The sequence below is a fragment of the Cataglyphis hispanica genome, chromosome 6 (assembly GCF_021464435.1).
Source record: "Cataglyphis hispanica isolate Lineage 1 chromosome 6, ULB_Chis1_1.0, whole genome shotgun sequence".
In the NCBI taxonomy this organism is placed as follows: Eukaryota; Metazoa; Arthropoda; class Insecta; order Hymenoptera; family Formicidae; genus Cataglyphis; species Cataglyphis hispanica.
In genome coordinates this window covers 1235563-1253911 of record NC_065959.1, presented here as the reverse complement: position 1 = coordinate 1253911, position 18349 = coordinate 1235563, and the positions used below count along the sequence as shown (strand labels likewise).

The window sequence follows — 18349 nt, the reverse complement described above, 5'->3', positions numbered from 1 at the left end:
TTTGCAATCAATTAATTAATAAAATATAGTTATTTATCGTGCTTTAATTAATGTAAATATTAAAAGATATACACACACAAACACAAAATATGTGTCTATAGTTTAAAAATATCCTTTTTTATATACAATTAATAAAAAAATTAATTAATTAATAATTTATATATTAATATATGTTTTATATATATATATATATATATATATATATATATATATATGTATGTATGTATTTTTTAAATTCATTTTTGCATGTATTGAAACTAAATGCAATTTCAAAAACTGAATAATATTTATATACAATATGATTTTCATGTAAAAATACGATAGCATAAACGGATAGTGGTATAAACAATGTTTTCAATTCTCGTAACAACAAATATTGAAAAAATTTCACATCAACTCTCGGTGATTGTTGTACACAATATTGAGAACCGTTCTCAGTTTTATCGACGGCTATGAGTTAATCACCGATAAATGATTAATGCGCGTTCCCGAGAAAATTAAAGCTTCTCGTCGTAAAGCTGCGTGCGGATCGCATCGCGCCGCGAATGCTACGAGAACACGTATCGCGGTGGGGTTTAATAATAAATTTCAACTTAATCAACACGTGGGAAGCTGTTTCACGAAGCGCACATCGATGTATCTCGCGGACCTCGTTTCATTACATTGCGAAAGATGAGCCGTTAATATGTGAGAAATCCGGTTTTTAGATGAACGCACAAGATATGTATCGAGTGACTCAAAAAAACCAGATGTCGTTTTGATATTTTCTTAGCTAATTTAATTTATTGAAATTTTCTTAATAAAGATATCGAGATGTAACAATAGTTCCTGAGTAATGTTTCCTGAATAATGATTCCTAAGTAGTGATTAAAAATAAAGAGCTTCTCGAATTAAATTTTGAAGCAGCAAAAATAAAAATAAATAAATAATAATTCATTAATTAATTTTGAATGATTTTTGTTCTAGCAAAATTTTTATTTAATGTTTAATTTTGATATGTAAGATTGAAAGTTGGAACATTTCCTCAGTTTCTTGCTAAAAAAAAAAAATAAACTCTAAATTTACATATACTGATATTGTTTAAAGAATATTCGGTAATTTTGAAACACTTTATACACATGATGGGAGAATGATAATTTTGTTATCGACATCATTAATCGAAAAAACGCGCGGCTAACAAATTATTTTCGGGCATAAATCAATGCTCTATCTCTATGACGACCTATTGAATGCGATAAGATTAATAATCATTTTGCTATATTTATTACACTAGCACTACAGATCATTGAAAATACGTCGTTTTTATCAGCGACTCGCTGCTTCCTGCTATTTGGCGTCATTGAAAATTATAAGTAACTATATACTAAATATACATTAGACAAGGCCATTTACTTTTTTCTGTATCAAAAGATAATGACTCTGTGTGTCATAGAAATTTGTGCATGATTCTTCTTCATAATTCTTTTTCAACGATGAAGCGATCATCGTCCTTCTTTCTCGTACAAGAGACTGTCGTAAATATTAGGCGCGCGAATTTTGCATAACGAATTCGGCGGCTATTCGAATGATTGATGAAGTATCACCGAAGAATGCCTTAATCGGCGATCGGCTCTTACTAAGCCTCATTATGAAGCCCAGCAGAGTCAGCTGGATCGGCTTTATCTCGGATCTAAGGGAGGACTAGCCTTGTTAGCAAGCTGAACTATGGACTATTACATTTATCTAACTTGATCCACCGAAGTCGGAACACCGTCGTGTCTCGTAGGTTTCTCGGTAAGGCAGTGATGGATACTTCATGGTTAACATCCTGACACCGTCGCACAGTGAACCGAAAGCCGCGTCCTCTTCGCGCCGCATCACGAGGGAAAAACGTGCCTCGCAAACCTAATTTCGGCCCCGGCCCTTCCTTCACGATCGTCAGGACACGACCCGGGGTCCCGAATTTTTCAGGCCGGTCTTTCGTATCTTATCAAGTATCATGTTTTACCGCGCCTTGTAAACCTTCGCTGCTAAAATATGACCCAAACAAAGTTTCTTTATATTAAGAGGGTGTCTATATATTTTTGTCAGAAATAAAAAAAAATAGAAGAATGTAGAAGTTAAGAATAAATAAATAAGAATAGAAAATTATAATAATGGAGAAATAAAAATTGTTGTATAATTTATGAAGGATTTTGAGAAAATATCGATTACAAATCGATATTTATATTGTAAATCATCTGCGATATCTCATTTCGTCTGTCATTTCGATAATTCAAATCGCTTTTGGCAATAATAAAATAATAATAGTAACATCAAGCTTCGCTTTGCTTTCACAATTATAATGCACATCACCATTGAACAATTTAATCTCTATTATTCTTTTTGTTACGCTATTCTCAAATATATGTATAAGGAATTGCTTCGTCGAGATCATTACCATTAGATTATGAAATCGCCGCGAGTGGAAGATGACGAAAGACGTCGCGGCATCGAGCCGCACGGCGTTGCCGCCCCGAGAGATAAACCCAGAATTATGATGGTGCCCGTTTAAGACAATTAAGTGAAACCGGTTAGCAACACGTGTTACAACGAAAGTCTTCTCCGGTCGGGGACTCATAACCCGGCGTCATGTCTTCTAACTAGGGCCCGCTTAAGCCACCCTTAAACCGCGGCGTAAATACTGACTAGCTCTCCCTTACATCAACGGGAATGTTGGCGCGACAATCCTTATGCCGGACTAGCCTGCTGACCGATCGGTCAAGTGTTGTCCCCGACCTGACAAGGCCCGCAGCTTCGTCGGACTTGACAATACTTGCACCGTCCTCGTCGCTCGCGAGATGAAGAGATATAGCCCCACAGCCCCGGCGACTATACGCCGGTTCGACGATGTCATTTGTTACGGCTGGTATCAGATGCTCGCACATGCGCGACACGTACGCGGATGCTCGCGAGCGGGCCCAAAATCGCGGCCGCATGACATGCGCCGAACAGGAGGCATAGGGCCCTACGGGGAAAGCGAACCGGGTCGCGGCGACTGGTCGTCGGGCTCATTTTCCCCGGGGGACGAATACATGAAGGAGCAGGAAGAGAGCCGGCGGTAAGATGGAATCTAGATATAAGAGTCCGCTCCGCGATGTTGATCACGTTCCCGACGAATTTGGGAGGACAAAAGGGATCGTAGCGGGACGAGAATTGAGTCGTTTGTGAGTTTTTATAGAGTAAACGATACGCGAATGGACTGCTTAAGACCGGTTGCGTGAGACATGTGATTCTCGAGAGAATCAACACATCTATCTAACCTCTTCTCGTTCACTTATCTAACATTCATAAACGTTAATCGCGCGCGAGATTTAATAAATTTATCGTTTTATATAATTAATAAAATATTGTACATTTTTAAAAAATTTATAGAGATACAATATTGTGTGTGTAGTGATGTCAAGTTCAATTAATTTAATAATCTCAAAATATATGTCATAAGAAACTGAAATATGTAGCTACGAGAATTTATTAAAAATTAACTTTTAAGTAAAAAAAGTAGAATAGTCAGACAATTTTAGCAGCTCTTTATCTATTTGATATGCGATAGCAATTGAATCGTACAGAAGCGTACGGAAGCAAAGCTTGGTTGATATTCAGCGAGAGTCAAAACAGTGCTACTATAGTAGCAAGACAGAATGATCAGGATGATTCGGAAGATTTTGTGTGTGGCGTTGCGGAATTTGTCGCGTCACAGGATGACAATCGTAGATACCGCGAAAAGTTTCATTCTGACATTATTAATAGTCGACACGTGATGCGCTTATTCTTCCCAGACGGCAGATGTAAGCCGGATAAAAAGAACGATCATGTGTGGAACGCGACCCTAATTCGAGTTATGAACATTTTATAATGTATTATAAAGTTTATTTCGAAGAGAAATATTTTCATAGAGATAGGTGTTCAGCATGAATAATTGCATACCTTTTAATTTTCACAATTGACATGAAATAGAATATTAATGTAAATAAAATTTGTGGGACTTTTTTTAAATCCATTATATGTCGTAAAAATCACACAGTATTATATATTATAATTTTATTTTATAGCTACAATAACAAATTAAATAAGTGGGTTAATTTAATTTTTGAAAAATTAAATACGGAAAAAATTTTCAAAATTTCGCAACAAGATTTCCCTTAATTCGTGAAATTTTTCTCTAACAATAAGCCTATTGTTTCTCCTCTTTTAATTTTCACAATGAGCCGTCCTATTTCTTTCCGGCGGATCACCGCACGTCCGATCGGTTTAACATCTTAATTCGCGAAAACATTTTATTGCTCACGGCAACGGAATGAGCAAGACGAATTGCTGCCGATTTGCATTTAAGCGGTAGATAAAGTATACCCGGGAGCAAATTAATTTGTCGTTTTATTCTCTTTGTGAACGCGATCGTATCGAGCGCGAGGTGGCTAAGCTCACGAGAACACGATGTATGTATGTATATGCATATTCGTGCGTGGCTTAATCTCTGTCCACTTTTGCAACTGATCGAATTGTCTAACCGACAATTATGCTCAAGCGCTTAATTTATCAAAAAAGCCTCCACATTATCCATCTCTTTTAGTCATCAATCTTTTCTCGAGATATTTTAAAACGAAGATTAATTTCAAATACAAAAATCAGAAAGAGAGAAAGAGAGAGATTTTTCTCTGACACTATATTTCACAAATTATATACAATTTAAAAAAGAGGATTAAAAAAAAAGTTGAGTTTCTTCGGTCTATTTATTAATCCAATAATTATTAACGAGTCGCAATTCTATCATATGTATTTGATATAAAATAAAAATTAAAAAAAAAACGACGTATTAATACGATTTAATGTATTTCTTTTCTTAATCGGGTATTCTATTATGAGCAGAACGTCCGTATTATTTTAAAATTATTTAGGCGGATCGATATCTAGGGTCAATTATTTATGTGTGAAAATGATTATGGGAATCGAACGTGTTGTTATCATAATCGTGAAACGGGATGTGTATGTGAATCTCTATCTCTAGTTTCGGTATTGCGACAGAGATATACGTACGCAGGCGCACGTATTAGGTGCGGATTTTTCCTTCGGAATATCCGGTTGGCAGATCATTACGAGTATCCATGCACCAGGATGACGTTTAATCAACACGGCGCAGTTACTCGTCTACTCGCGTGATTGCGATGAAAACATGCTGAAATAACGTGCAATTGTGTAATAATGTAGGATGAAAAACCGCGAAATCTGATTAGCAAAAAGATTTTTTGTCAGTGATAATGGCAATAAATAATAATTTGAGTCTCAAAAAATTTTATCGATAAGAATTATGTCATTAGTTTAAAAAACTTCTCTTAATTATAATTATTATTACAAATATGTATCGTCACGTTTAAAATAAAGCGTGAGTATCTAGTGTTTGGAAAAAAAATTGTTAAAAAAAAATAAATTAAGTATTTAATTAAAATATAATTATTTCCGAATCATTTTATAATTAAATGACAGATGACCTGTAATATAAAATTTTATTTACTGGGAACGAGAATTTTTATCATAAAGATCAATAGTGTGTATATTTGCCGAGAAATCTCTGCGTTCTTTTGATCCGTCAATGATGGGATAGCAACGCTAGTAATTGAGATATGCATTATTCATCGCGGTCGGGATGCCGAAAAAAAGATATAATCAGATAGACGTAGTCGAAAACATGCCGTCATCGTGGAATCAATTCGAGAGTCAATTCGACGACGTCCGTACGAGAGACAATCGTTTGTTCGAATGGCCGTTCGAATGACCTGGATAGATTCACACCTGTGCGCGTGGGTGTCATTCTTATCTCAGGATGGACTGTCACACTTATTGTAACATTAAGTTTGATCTGTTCACCGATGATAAAAATTTCTGTAACAAAAGAGAGAAAAAAGATAGAAGAAGATTACTTTATACAGATTTTCATCGACATTAAACTCTCATCTAAATCTTCCGATTCGATTAAAAAAAAAAACAAATATTTTAAAAGAGTAATTTGTAATAATCTAAAATATATCTAAACAAAGTTTCATCTGTTTTGTCGATAAAAAAAAGTCACAATTAATTCTAGCAGTAATTGTAATTTAATAGACATAATCGCGAGTTATGTTGTCGATAACGAAGCGTGCATGCATTTCTGACACGTTAATATTTCACTATTCGCGACCGAGTCGTCTGCCATCCCGTTCTTTCATTCCACGTGTGTCTCAATGTAATTATATTTGACTTGTATGATTATAGCACGTGCACACATTATTATTTCGGCCTGAATTATTCATGCCGCTCGGTTGTGCCAGAGAGGAGAGTTCGCGCACATCGCGGCCGAAATTGAAGTCTGGATCGTATATCGCGCGATCTATCAAGATGAGCATTAATCCCCGTCGATATCGTTGTTTATTATTATTATTAGCGTCCCCCCCTCCCTCCATACCTCACCCCAATCTCCCGCTGCCTGATATATCTTTTTTTTTTTCTATCCTTTTTCTTTTCTCTTGGCGCGTCGTTCGCGGGAGACGATGCGGCACGTCCCAGGTAAGAGGATCGTCGATCTCGATCTCGTTGGGGACACGCCTCGATCCTCAACCCCTGTTGTCTCGCATCGCGATATCTCGCTTTTTGACATTTCAACATTTTTCGCTATCTCAAATCGAGTGTTATTTCGGCTCACTGAATTTGAAAGAACTACCAAAACTTTCGTAAAGAGTGAAATAAAATGTCGCACAATCTTAAAATATATTTTACACTAATACGAATATTAGATTTTTTAAAACAGATTTAGATGGAAAAAAAAATTTTATACAAATTATTTAATTAATTACTTTATATATTTAATCTGCCCATTATTCGATTTTTCGTTCTAATTCTTGCAATATCAATCCTTGCCTGTTCCCTCCCCCCTTTTCCTCTTGACGAGCAGACAGAAGGAAGGAAAGAGAAACGGCTTGAACGAGGCTTGTTGTAGATTCGAGTCGAGAGATCCATCACGCGACCATCTCGCCTGTAATCATATGGTTCTCTAATACCGCGAGAGACGAAACGTTTGCGACGTTTAGGGTAGCGAACAACGATACTGACGGTAATTAACTTTAATTAAAGACGCTGCGGTTAAAGAATCCTTCTAAATTCATAATCAACGCCCTCTCATTTAACCCCGGGAGGCCGCCTGACCTGTATAGCTCTCCCTTCTCAGTTTCATTCCTTTCACAACAGTAACGTACTTATCGCTCGACTATTTTATATATTTATTTTATATTTCTAAAAAATGACTGATTATCTAATTTAAAATTATGCTAAAATTTGATAAAATATTTCACCAATTTTTTTATATCGTTAACTATTACAATCACGAAATATAGTTAGTATCTAGCAACATTTACAAGACTTAAAAAAAAAGATGTTTCCTTTTTTCTCTTTATATATATCATATAATCAATTTGCCGTATTATACGGAATATATTATTATACGGAATTTACGAGATTAATTTCCGGCGTGACGTACCAAGGACCACGTTGCGGATTTACGTTCCTGATGTCCGATCACTTCAAAGTAGCTTCATTCAGACGATATATTAGGAGCCGCAGGACCGAGCTCTACTCGAGAAACTATTTTGACATGTTGATTATACCGTGGACTCTCTAACACGGGATCGGGTCCCACCCTCTTTCCCCAGAAGGCAATAGAAAAACGAAATTCCTACAATGCTTAGGGGCCCCCCTAATTCCGATGGAGACTCCACTAAATATTTCGACCGTGCGCGCGTTATAATGATCTTCGTAATACGTTCGTCTAACCATACGATCGGGAAAAGAGAGGGAAAGGAGAGAATAATCGCAGGTGGAAGTCTCTCTCGTGTTAAACGCAAGGTGCTCTCAGACGTTCTAATTTTTCTGGATAGCACCGCTTTTAGAGAATTCATTCAATCCTTAAAATCTGATAAATCTTGGTAATTATGAGACAAATTTTTAATGCGATTTAAATAGATAAAATTTCAAATATTGAAGAAGTATCATTTATAGATAAATTTTAATTTTGATTCACGAAATGAATTCATTTAGATTAGATTATTTTTTTTCCAAATTGCCGTTGCATTATTTATTAATGCAGAACGGATTTCGGGATGTCTATAATGACGATGATATTCCGTATCCGTGTGGTGTGCAAATATCGCGATATAACTTCCTCGACCGAGATCTTTCGATCCCCCAATTGACGTTGCAGTCTAAATAGCAGATACTGCCGCAATAGGAGCTTGGCGATACACGCAGAAATCCGACGGGACATCGGCAGTCACGCCCCGCGGCTTTAAACTGTTGGTAGATGTAGGAGCGGTTTGTTTTAGACACGGGTCTAATGCACGAGCAACCTGTAATCATCGTCAGGAGAATGGGTCGGATCGGATATATATCACGGCAAACGAAACGGAATCGTATCGTCCACCTCGCAGCGACGTCTCGACCAGGAATATCTTTCACCCTCGGGCTTTTAAAAGGTATGTGTTCCTGTCGAAGAAAATGAGCGCGAATTCCTATTAGGTTATTTTACTGCGCTCTGATTTTTTTTTTTTTATAAATAAAGGCATGTAGAATGAGAGAAAAGCATGTATAGAGATGTGTAGAATTTGATTTTTCGAAATTTGAAAAATCTAATGGAATTTTAATTTTCACAATTAATTAAAAAAATGAAGAGAAAAATTAATTTTATTCGATTAATATTAGATAATAATGTAACACGATATAATTCTCCCGCAATTATATTTCGATGTTTCGAAGCACAGGAAACTGACAATTTTGCATATTCTTATTTATTTGCATCGAAAATTACACAGATGTTTGTCACGAATATTTTTTTTTCAATTTCCGTGCACGTTTCCGCGAAAGTGTCCGCGTTTCGGAGCCAGCCGAAGGCTTCATGTTGGACAAAGGGAGAGAGATCGTTGAGTTGAATTATACTTTCGGCTACTTTGGCTCTACCTACCTGCGGTTCACGAAACGATCGGCTATTCATTAATGACCTGTCATTAAGCACTTCGTGGATGATTATCCGCGGTTCTTCGGAAGTCTCGCGCTCAGATCTCACAATCGGGGGTCTCCGGTTCGTCCATTCCTCTTCCCGTCTACGGAGGGACCTTGACATTTAGGGGATACAGTGGCTCCCGCGAGTCCTCTCTTCGAATTCTCTATGTCCCGGCAATCGAGCTGTCTCTTTCGCACAAACAAAGTGGTTTACGACATGATTCGTCAACCGTTTTGGATACTTTCGTGACTAACCAAGCGTTTCTTTCGAGGCAAAATCGTTCGATCATCGCGTGGTCTCTCTTATGTTCCTGTTCGCATCTCGGAACTTTATGACGACCGTCGTTCACGGAATCGCCATTGCGCAAGCTAACCATCGCTTCTTATGAAGTTCTCAATGCAAATCATATTTATTATTACTTGAACGAAGAAGAAATTTCTTTCTCTTAAACTACATTAATCGTTACAAAAAAAAAATCAATCATCGCTTAAATTAACTAAAAGAAGAAGTTATATTATAAAAGAAGAAATTATATTAGAAATAAAATTATATATATGTACTTGCTGCTAAATTGTTATATTTAATTAAGACAGAATTATATAATAAATAAAGACAGGAAATAGAAAAAGAGATACATTTTTAAAATAAAATAAATACACAGAGAAATCTTTTTCTCTGTGATAAAGACATTGTTTAGTTTTGTTCGTAATTAAAATAATCGGCCAAAGGAGAAATCGTTAATAATGACTAGCAAGGAAATCTCGAATTCTCTCAAAAACACGCGAGATTGCGAGATAAGATGTTTTAGGCGGTATCTAAAAACGACGTTGCTTTTATTTAGCACGCAATTAAAATGCGGAGATTCGAAACTTGCGAGCAACAACGGTCGGCAACGAGCGAATAAAGATCGGCCCTATTCCATCGGCGAGCATGAAACCTCTGTCGATGGTTCTTTGATAACAGTCAAACACGAATAGCACTTGAGAGACGTTCGTGCTCGCCGCGCACGTACTAATCGTCGAAACTCCATGCCAGCTGTCTACGGAACTATTAATTTATTCTTGAGGGAGAGAGAGAGAATTGCTAATTCATACCCCGCGAAGTGAATTCTGAATCCGCGTTTGAGATGCGTAGTATCCCCGTATTATCCAGCTGAGGCCAATTATTCCGCGCCGTCATCGATCACGAAGATCTTCTCTGGAAAAACGTTTCGCGAGCTCTTTATATCGAAATTATAAAAACAATTTTGAATCTATATTTCGCAAATTCTCTTCGCAAATATTAAACTTTTTATTATTGGCGTATTGAATTAATCTCTTCTAAATATTGGATTATTAGATTCTTGGAAGCGAATTTTAAAATCTCGGTTTAAAGATTTAATTTAAAAAATTTTTCTGCATACAAGTAAGAAAGAGAGAGAGAGAGAGAGAGAGAATTTTTTCAAATCTTGATATTTTTAAAATAGTAATGCATTAAACCTAATAAGAAGATCGTCGAAGAGAAATTGCGCTCTGCTGATGGACCAATCCACGATTCGAAAAAATTCGTGTTCCCGCGAATTGATCTCTGCGTCCCTGGCAATCGTCGAAACTCCATGCCCCAGCTGTTATCCGGAGAAACTATTAATTTATTCTCTGCCGAGTGAGTCCTAAGTACGGTGTAAACGCGCTCGGAGGTATGAGATATGCGGTGTATAAGTACCGATCGGCCGATTCGATACACGTTCGAGAGGCGCACGAGATGGACGAGGAAAAGATGCGACAAGGGAGAAGGAGAGAGGCGGTAAAGCCGAAGAGGCGCGTTGTAGGTTGATTGCAGGGTGCCGCGCGGTGTTTGCTTTATAAATCGTGCCTTGAACTACGAGAGAATGAGAGGAAAGGATGCTGCGTTCGAAACGAGCGATTCTTAAAGCAGACGACTAAAGTAAAAGAAAGAGAGAGAGAGAGAGAGAGAAAGAAGAAAAAGGGGATTGTGCGATTGATATCGTTCTGAAATTGGGTTATGATTTATCGAATTTTCGGGACCAGTTCCCGATTGAATATCGCGCTTCGTACAAGAGGCCCTAAATAAAGAGTATTTTATTATTACAAACCATTGGGTGCACATACTACGTCAGATCATACGCGAAAATCAAGATAAAACCGTGATCTCGTTGGAATGTTGAAGAATAGAATTATATGGATGATAAGAAATCAGTCTGCGAAAAATAGCCTTCTGTATATTTGAATTTCGATGAGAAAAGCATATGCCGTTAACGATTATAATTAATACGGAAAATGATTATAATTCAGTTCAAATTCAGATTTCGATATGATTTTTCTTATTTCATGACTTAAGCTTTTAAATTCTCAGAATTATATCACAAATCTTCAATTAGAATTATTTCATTCTATCAGATTTGATACAAATCTCATCATATATTATATATATATATATATATTAAAAAGCGACAATTAAAAATCAAATGCTTGCAAATCCAACTATGAGTTTTTCCGAATCAAATACAAAATTGCAAGAAGAAACGCGTTCGATTGAAAATAAAGTATTAAAATATCGTGTCACAGATTGACATCATGCATCTTTTATTTGTATATAGTGAGAAATACGAATCGAAAAACATCTTAGACGATTAGACGTCAGTAAATATTTATTAGACGTCTAATGAATATTTAATATATGTTTTGTCGATCTGTATTTCTGGATATTATATGCAATTTCTGATAAAGATATATTAGCGTAAACTATTACTCTTCAGTTGCTACTTGCATGTGCGAAAATTTTTCCAAAAATTAAATATCAAAATATACTATATATAAATATAATATTCAAAATAGCACTCCTACAAAATATCATACATGCAAATTAGCATTTGCATCATTTTCTTAAAAATCTTTTCACAACAATCGCCCATCTTAATCCTGAAATATGTATAATATAATACATTCTCGCGCGTATAACTATTACTATAATGATAAAAATTCCTCGCAGTTCCCTTTTGATACCTGCCGTCTCATATTTACTTCGTAAAAATGCATCGACGTAGAAAGTCTATCAGATCCACGGAAACGGGCGGGTCAAAGTTTTTTTCTCGCTATTAGTTTGATCGGCGCGGTCCTGTTTCCACTCCGATACTTAGGTAATAACCCGGTAATGACGGGCTCTCCGTTCTCGAACGGATTACTTTTTACTCGCTTATCGCCGCGTGTGCACGCGGAGAGTATCAGAACAAACACTCCTACGTGGAGGATGATGATGATGATGATGATGACCACGATAATGATTATAATGATCGTAACGATAATGAGCGGTTTCGCGCAACTAGCTCACTAGCTTACAATACCTGTGTATTTATGTGTAAATAAACATTTATTTTTCAATGCATGGTAAAAATATCATTGATAACTTTTTCTCCATTGAATAAATCTTCTTATTGTTGGGATAAGCTTATCAATTAAAATTTAGAAAATGCATAATATAATAAATATAAAAGTTTTCAAATCTAAATTATAATTGAAACAATTTGTTTGCACTGGTCAACACAATTTTATATAATATTAATTTCATTAAATATTTTTATTAAATAGATTTATGTCTGGTTCCTTCAGAAGAATTGCTCGTAGCAATTTTTTTTTTTTTTTTAATAATTTATGTCGCAGCGTTTATATTAAAATGTCTATATCTCAATCCGAAAGATGTCTTTTAATAGAGAACCGATTACACATCCGATTACAAGATTTCGATCCCACGAAAATCTCTGGTCTTTCCGGTTGACTGCCACTGGTCTGCGAAGTACCGCCCCCTTGTTTGAGAAACTAAGAGACGAGACATGCCTGCACGAGTGCCTTCTCCTCTCGTTCCTTTCCTCTCATTACTGCATCTTCTTCTTCTCTCTCCTTTCCTTCGTCCTCTTTCTCCCCCTTTCGCTCAGGAGGATGGGATTCATACACTTGCCCCGTTCCTTCTTCGTGTTATGCTCCTCTTTCTCTTGCTTCTCTATGATGTTCCACTTATCTCGCTCGCACTCAACCCCCTCGACCACCTTCCACCTCGTCGATGGAAGGTGTGCTGGTTCGCGAGATGGCCAGTAGTTAGCACTCTATTACACATGGTTACCTATCATCAGAGCACGCCAACCACACGATTTGCTCCCCGAACCCCATGGATATTCATGGGCCGTAAGTAACGTGCTTCGTGGTCATCATGCGGATACGAATGAGGGATATCGGCGACACGAATATATCGGTTGGTGATAATCGATCGCAGGCGGTGAAAGTATCAGCAGCTCACGATATCTAGATCATGTGATATACATATATTCAAGCACATTCTAGCATGTGTAGGATATTCTTCTTTGGAGGAAAAAAAATTAAAATATAAAAAGTTTATATTTTCTCTCGAAATTTTATAATATTTTATCAATTTTTAAATTCTCTTCATTGAAATGTAAGCAACCTTAATTTATATTAAACAAAATTAAACAAGTATTATTACGTGATTTTTGATTGTACGTAGGGTGCTCTCATTAGTTTAATTTCTTTTATATCTGCGATATCTGCGAAGTATATTTGTTATCTCTTGAGTTCGCGGACGAAATAATTAAAGCTTATCAAGAGGTAACGCCAAGCGCATCAAGAAGATATTTGCTCAAATTGCCGCATAATTGCTCTGTTGGATACATTATGGTTATAATATAAATATAGGCTGTTAGATATAATGGATCCCTGTCTAATTAAAAATGATTATATAGTAGCATAGGTGGAAGGGAATAAAAATATGACAGGGTCTATTTGAATTATGATTAAAATTAGAAATTATACGGAAGCGGAACGGCCGAGTCAACGAGCTTACGCGATGCCGACGAGACGTTTTATCTCGAAAATTAAGCTAATTGCGAGTGTAATTAACAGCGCCGAGTGACGTAACACTCCGCGCCGCTCTTGACCGCAGCTTATGGATATTCATGAGCAGTAAGCAACGTGAAGGATGTTGTTCTTTCAAGACTCATGCCGCGCTCTTTAACGTAATGCCGGACTTAATTGAAACTCTGGCCAGTGCGATAATCATCCACGGATATTTACATAAACTCGAAAAATGCATTCATGTAACATGAAATGAACTTCGAGAGGCGAAATCACCATAAAAGAAACGCGTTATTTAATAATTGACACTTAAGAGTCGACAAAAAATATATTTATCGTGATCATTTACGAGAGATTTCCTATGGAAATATTTTATAAACTTTAAATAAATTAATTTTATTTAACTTCATATAAATTTAATTTTACATAAATTTATATCTACTGTCACATAATGGGTAAATCTCATGATTTGTAAAAAATGTATGAATAATCAAGAATATCAAAACAATGGCACAATGCAAGTTCCTATAGTAGATTTAATAAATATAAAAAAAAAAATTATAAGATTTTCTCAGCGCAGTCTCACGTTATAATGTGATTATTATAATAATCATAATTATAATTATTGATTAAACTTCACACACTGTCATCTCTAACATTATTAAGATGGATTTTCTCGCGCTCTCCGCGGAATCCCTGGAGCGATTCTCGCCTCAGAGAGGATCGCCTGTCTTCTCACGATCGGCCCGTTCTACACCTTGGGCTTCCGCTTTCTCGGATGCGCGGGCTCGCCGCGTTTTGACGGGACGTGCAGAAAAATCGAGTGCGAACACGGCCGATCAATTTGCCCTAAAGAGCCGTTAATTTTCGGTCGATGCACTCCCACTATCCACTTCGTGCCCGACGAAAATTATATTCGTGCCGGCGATGCGCACGAGAAGCGCGCGGGGTGGGGCTCTGCTCTTCGGAGGGGCCCCGAGAAAAGGGCCCGCGGCGCACATAATAAGACCGATCGGGCCTCTTTAATGAGGCATAATGGCCCCGGCAAGTATGCGTAATCACCGATGATGGCCTCGAACATGATTCCACCGCGTTTTCCAACCATCCTGCTCGTCTCCCTGCCCATCTTCAGTGCATCTCCCTGCCGATGCGCCCGCGATCCCTCACGTCCATACACGGTGCCCGACGCGTACATTGTATATAAAATAATAAGTATCATCACGCGACACACGCCGCATGTATAATAGATTGTTGCGTTGCCATGACCATTAAAACGGTTAAGATTTTCTTTAAAGCGCGTGTGTGGTATATACACGTATATTTTTTTTTTTTTTTTTTTTTTTTTTTGCCCGTAAATGTATAGTGCCATAAACGCGAAATGACTGATTATCATAATGGATCTTATAAGCGTCCGCCGGTGGCTTCTTGCGTATCAACGTAAAATTGTGTATCGCCATAAACGGTCGGGCTTGCCTTTTTACGCGAATCACAGCACCTGCAGTTTCCGTTGTGAGTTTCTTTCTTACAACGAAATAGAGTCTTCGTCCCCCATCCATTCTTTTAATAATAAATGTACCCGCCTTGCAGTTCGGTCAATCTTTCGCGCATTTTGTCGCGCGGTCACTTAAATTTATATTTACTTACCGAGTGAAAACGATACGCAGCCTCGTTTATATGCCCTCCTCTGCCCATCCTTCCTCCCCGAGCGTTTTAAGCTTGCGAATCAATTTAATCGAGCCTCGTCGGTCGTTCCAAGAAAATCATAGGTGCCGGCCGGTTATTTAAGATACGGGGACGAATCGTCAGAGGTTCTCAGCCTTATTGAAATTCCGCTTCTGCATTCACCTCGCTATAGCGTATAGTTACTAGATTACTCTGAATTTTTTATACGACGATCTATGTCAAAACTTTCTGAATATTTTGATTTAAATTTTATACTTTTTTCACAGAAAGTAAAACTTCTTTTATTATGACACAAAATGCTGCTCTTGATTAGAAATTAATACATTATTATTATAAACTATAAATCAATAATTTTCTTATTAGCCAAAATAAATTTATTTTATGTATATTTATATTATTATTATATTATATTTACCTAATAATCTTTAGTTCACTCAATATATTATAGATCTTTAAATTAATATTAGTAGAGTGTGAAATAATTTTAATGTGTTTCTTGAGAGTAATAAAGTATTGATAAAAAAGCTTGAGAAATATCGCGATGAATCACGCATTTCTATTGACCTATTGAGTTGAGATCGTGAAAAACGAAAGCGGATCTCGAAAAATTTGCCGATCCTGCATGTCGTACCTGCGGGTAAAAACCCCCTTAAGTGCCGCGTCTGAGATTTCTTATTAAGGACGATTAGCCTGAAAGTGGGCAGATCAAGTGGATGCACGTATAGCGGGGCCTCGCCTATATAAGTGGACGGTAATTGAATGTCAGCGTAACCTCGGTACCCCGGGATAGCTTTTATTCCCCGGGACGAAAGTACAGCCGTGCGTTAGCAGGATCATTGGGTACCGCTATCCTCATACAAGGGGTCGTGACTTCTCGCAAAAATTCCGTCCATTAACTAAGCGCCCTTTAAGGTATAAGAAAAAGACAAAAGTGCTATTTTTAATATCCTGCCAAGAGTGGTGCAGCTATAAAAATAAAAGTTGGTTGAAGTCCATTCAATACATTTCATAGTCTAATAATTTTTCTTCAAATAAAATTTAATTTGTTACAGCCTTCGAAATTTTTCCAAGATTTATGTTGCATAATATATTTAATGGATATTCAATTAATTGATGAAACTCGTCTCTTCTCCGAACGCGAAATTGAATACGGGCGTGAATACGATCCAATGTATAATACAGGCCTAAGAATACCGAAGGTTTTTATGTTTGCACGTAGAGCTCGCTCACCTTTCTCACAGCCCGAGAAAAAAAAAAGAAAAAAAGATGAGAGCGACGCTCTCGGAGTTTCTTTGGGGCGAGTCAACGGTTCCCGACGGCGTTTCATTATGCCGACATTACAAGCTTATTATAATTGCGTCGGACGCGCGCGATATGTACAATGTATTACAAAATACGCGGGTCCGGGCCAGTCACGAGACGACGGGGGACCCCCGGTAGACGTCTCAAGACGTTTACAAAAAGCTTTTCACGGTCGGGCCGGCGGTTGCACGGCGAATAAATGGCCTGATTAAGCACGCCATTTTGCCTGTAACGCAATCCTTAAGCACATGCCGAGAGAAAGAGGGAGAGACTCCATTCGTCCCGCGCCACCATTGTGCCCTCGCGTACATAACGCCTTCGGTCAATCATGCGGCTGGATTAGTCCCGCTCCCCTTTTTATATGCTCGATTACATTCGATTCTTTCGCATAACAGATGAAACGCGCGCGAACGCACGCGGGGAGAGAAGTATCCTGGGAAATTAATCTTTTTTAAGCGAGTTTAACGTGCCTTTATCTCGCCGAGTTCCCCGACCGGTTTGCATAATTGTTGATAATGTCGTGATATGCGAGCAATGTGAAACTTATTTCGAAAATAAAAGTCAATCATTTTTTTAATTTTTATGTGACTTTATTTCTTAACTCATCACACAATTGAATCTTGTAAAATCTTGTCAAAACTCTTAAATGGCAATGTATAATTACTGATAAGCAATGGTTTCAGTAAAAATATAGCAGCAAAAATAATGAAATCTCATTGAGAGAAATCAGTTGATAGTAACTGATCTCTCAATAAAATTTTACATTGAAATATAAGATGCGAACGAATAAGGAGCAAGGTGTATTTTCATTGAAAATCAATGAAAACTTTTTACGAATTCAGTTTGCTTATAAATGAGAATTTGCTTATTATTTTGTCTTAACCACCGCTTTTCGCACTTTTCAACTGTTTTAAGATTCAGTCTATTAATTTAATCTCTCTATAAATATTAAATATTTATAATTTTTTCAACGACTATAAAGCTATCAAATGGCTTTATTGCCCCAGATGCACGTTTCTGGAATAAATCTCAATTGTATTTATTCGCGAAATATCAGAACCTCGATCTTTTTGCACGTAACGTTCTTTACGTAACGTACAAACGAAAAATTGAAAAATCTCTCCGTTTGTTTGCGACGCGAGAAAACGCGGCGCCAATAAAGGGGTCAATTTCAATCGGTCGTGGAATACTTCGATCGGACATAGAACGCGCGGATAAAAGAAATCCATTGTTGATCTGGGGCTATCAAACAATGGCACGCACAATACCGACACAATCGCCAATTGTACAGTGGCCGTTATTTCTCTTTTTTTTTTCTAGATCACTCCTTTGCCTTTCACCCTGACAATGGTGGTCTAACGATTCTTACTAGTTAACGGAAAATATCAACGGGTTTGCCGAACAGTTTCTGCGATTTTTTTTTTTTTTCATGTAATTCTAGATACTAACTTTTTTTTTTTTAATAGAA

General features: G+C 37.1%; 1 long non-coding RNA gene across 2 annotated transcripts in view; it reads right to left on the bottom strand.

Annotated features, from left to right (window-relative positions):
• Positions 1-5635: 5635 nt before the first annotated feature.
• LOC126850556 (uncharacterized) overlaps positions 5636-18349 on the bottom strand; it is a 149720-nt gene continuing 137006 nt past the window's right edge. For both annotated transcript variants that reach the window (XR_007687556.1, XR_007687557.1), the window contains exon 4: positions 5636-5895. This is a non-coding gene — a long non-coding RNA (uncharacterized LOC126850556). The remainder of the gene's footprint in view (positions 5896-18349) is intronic.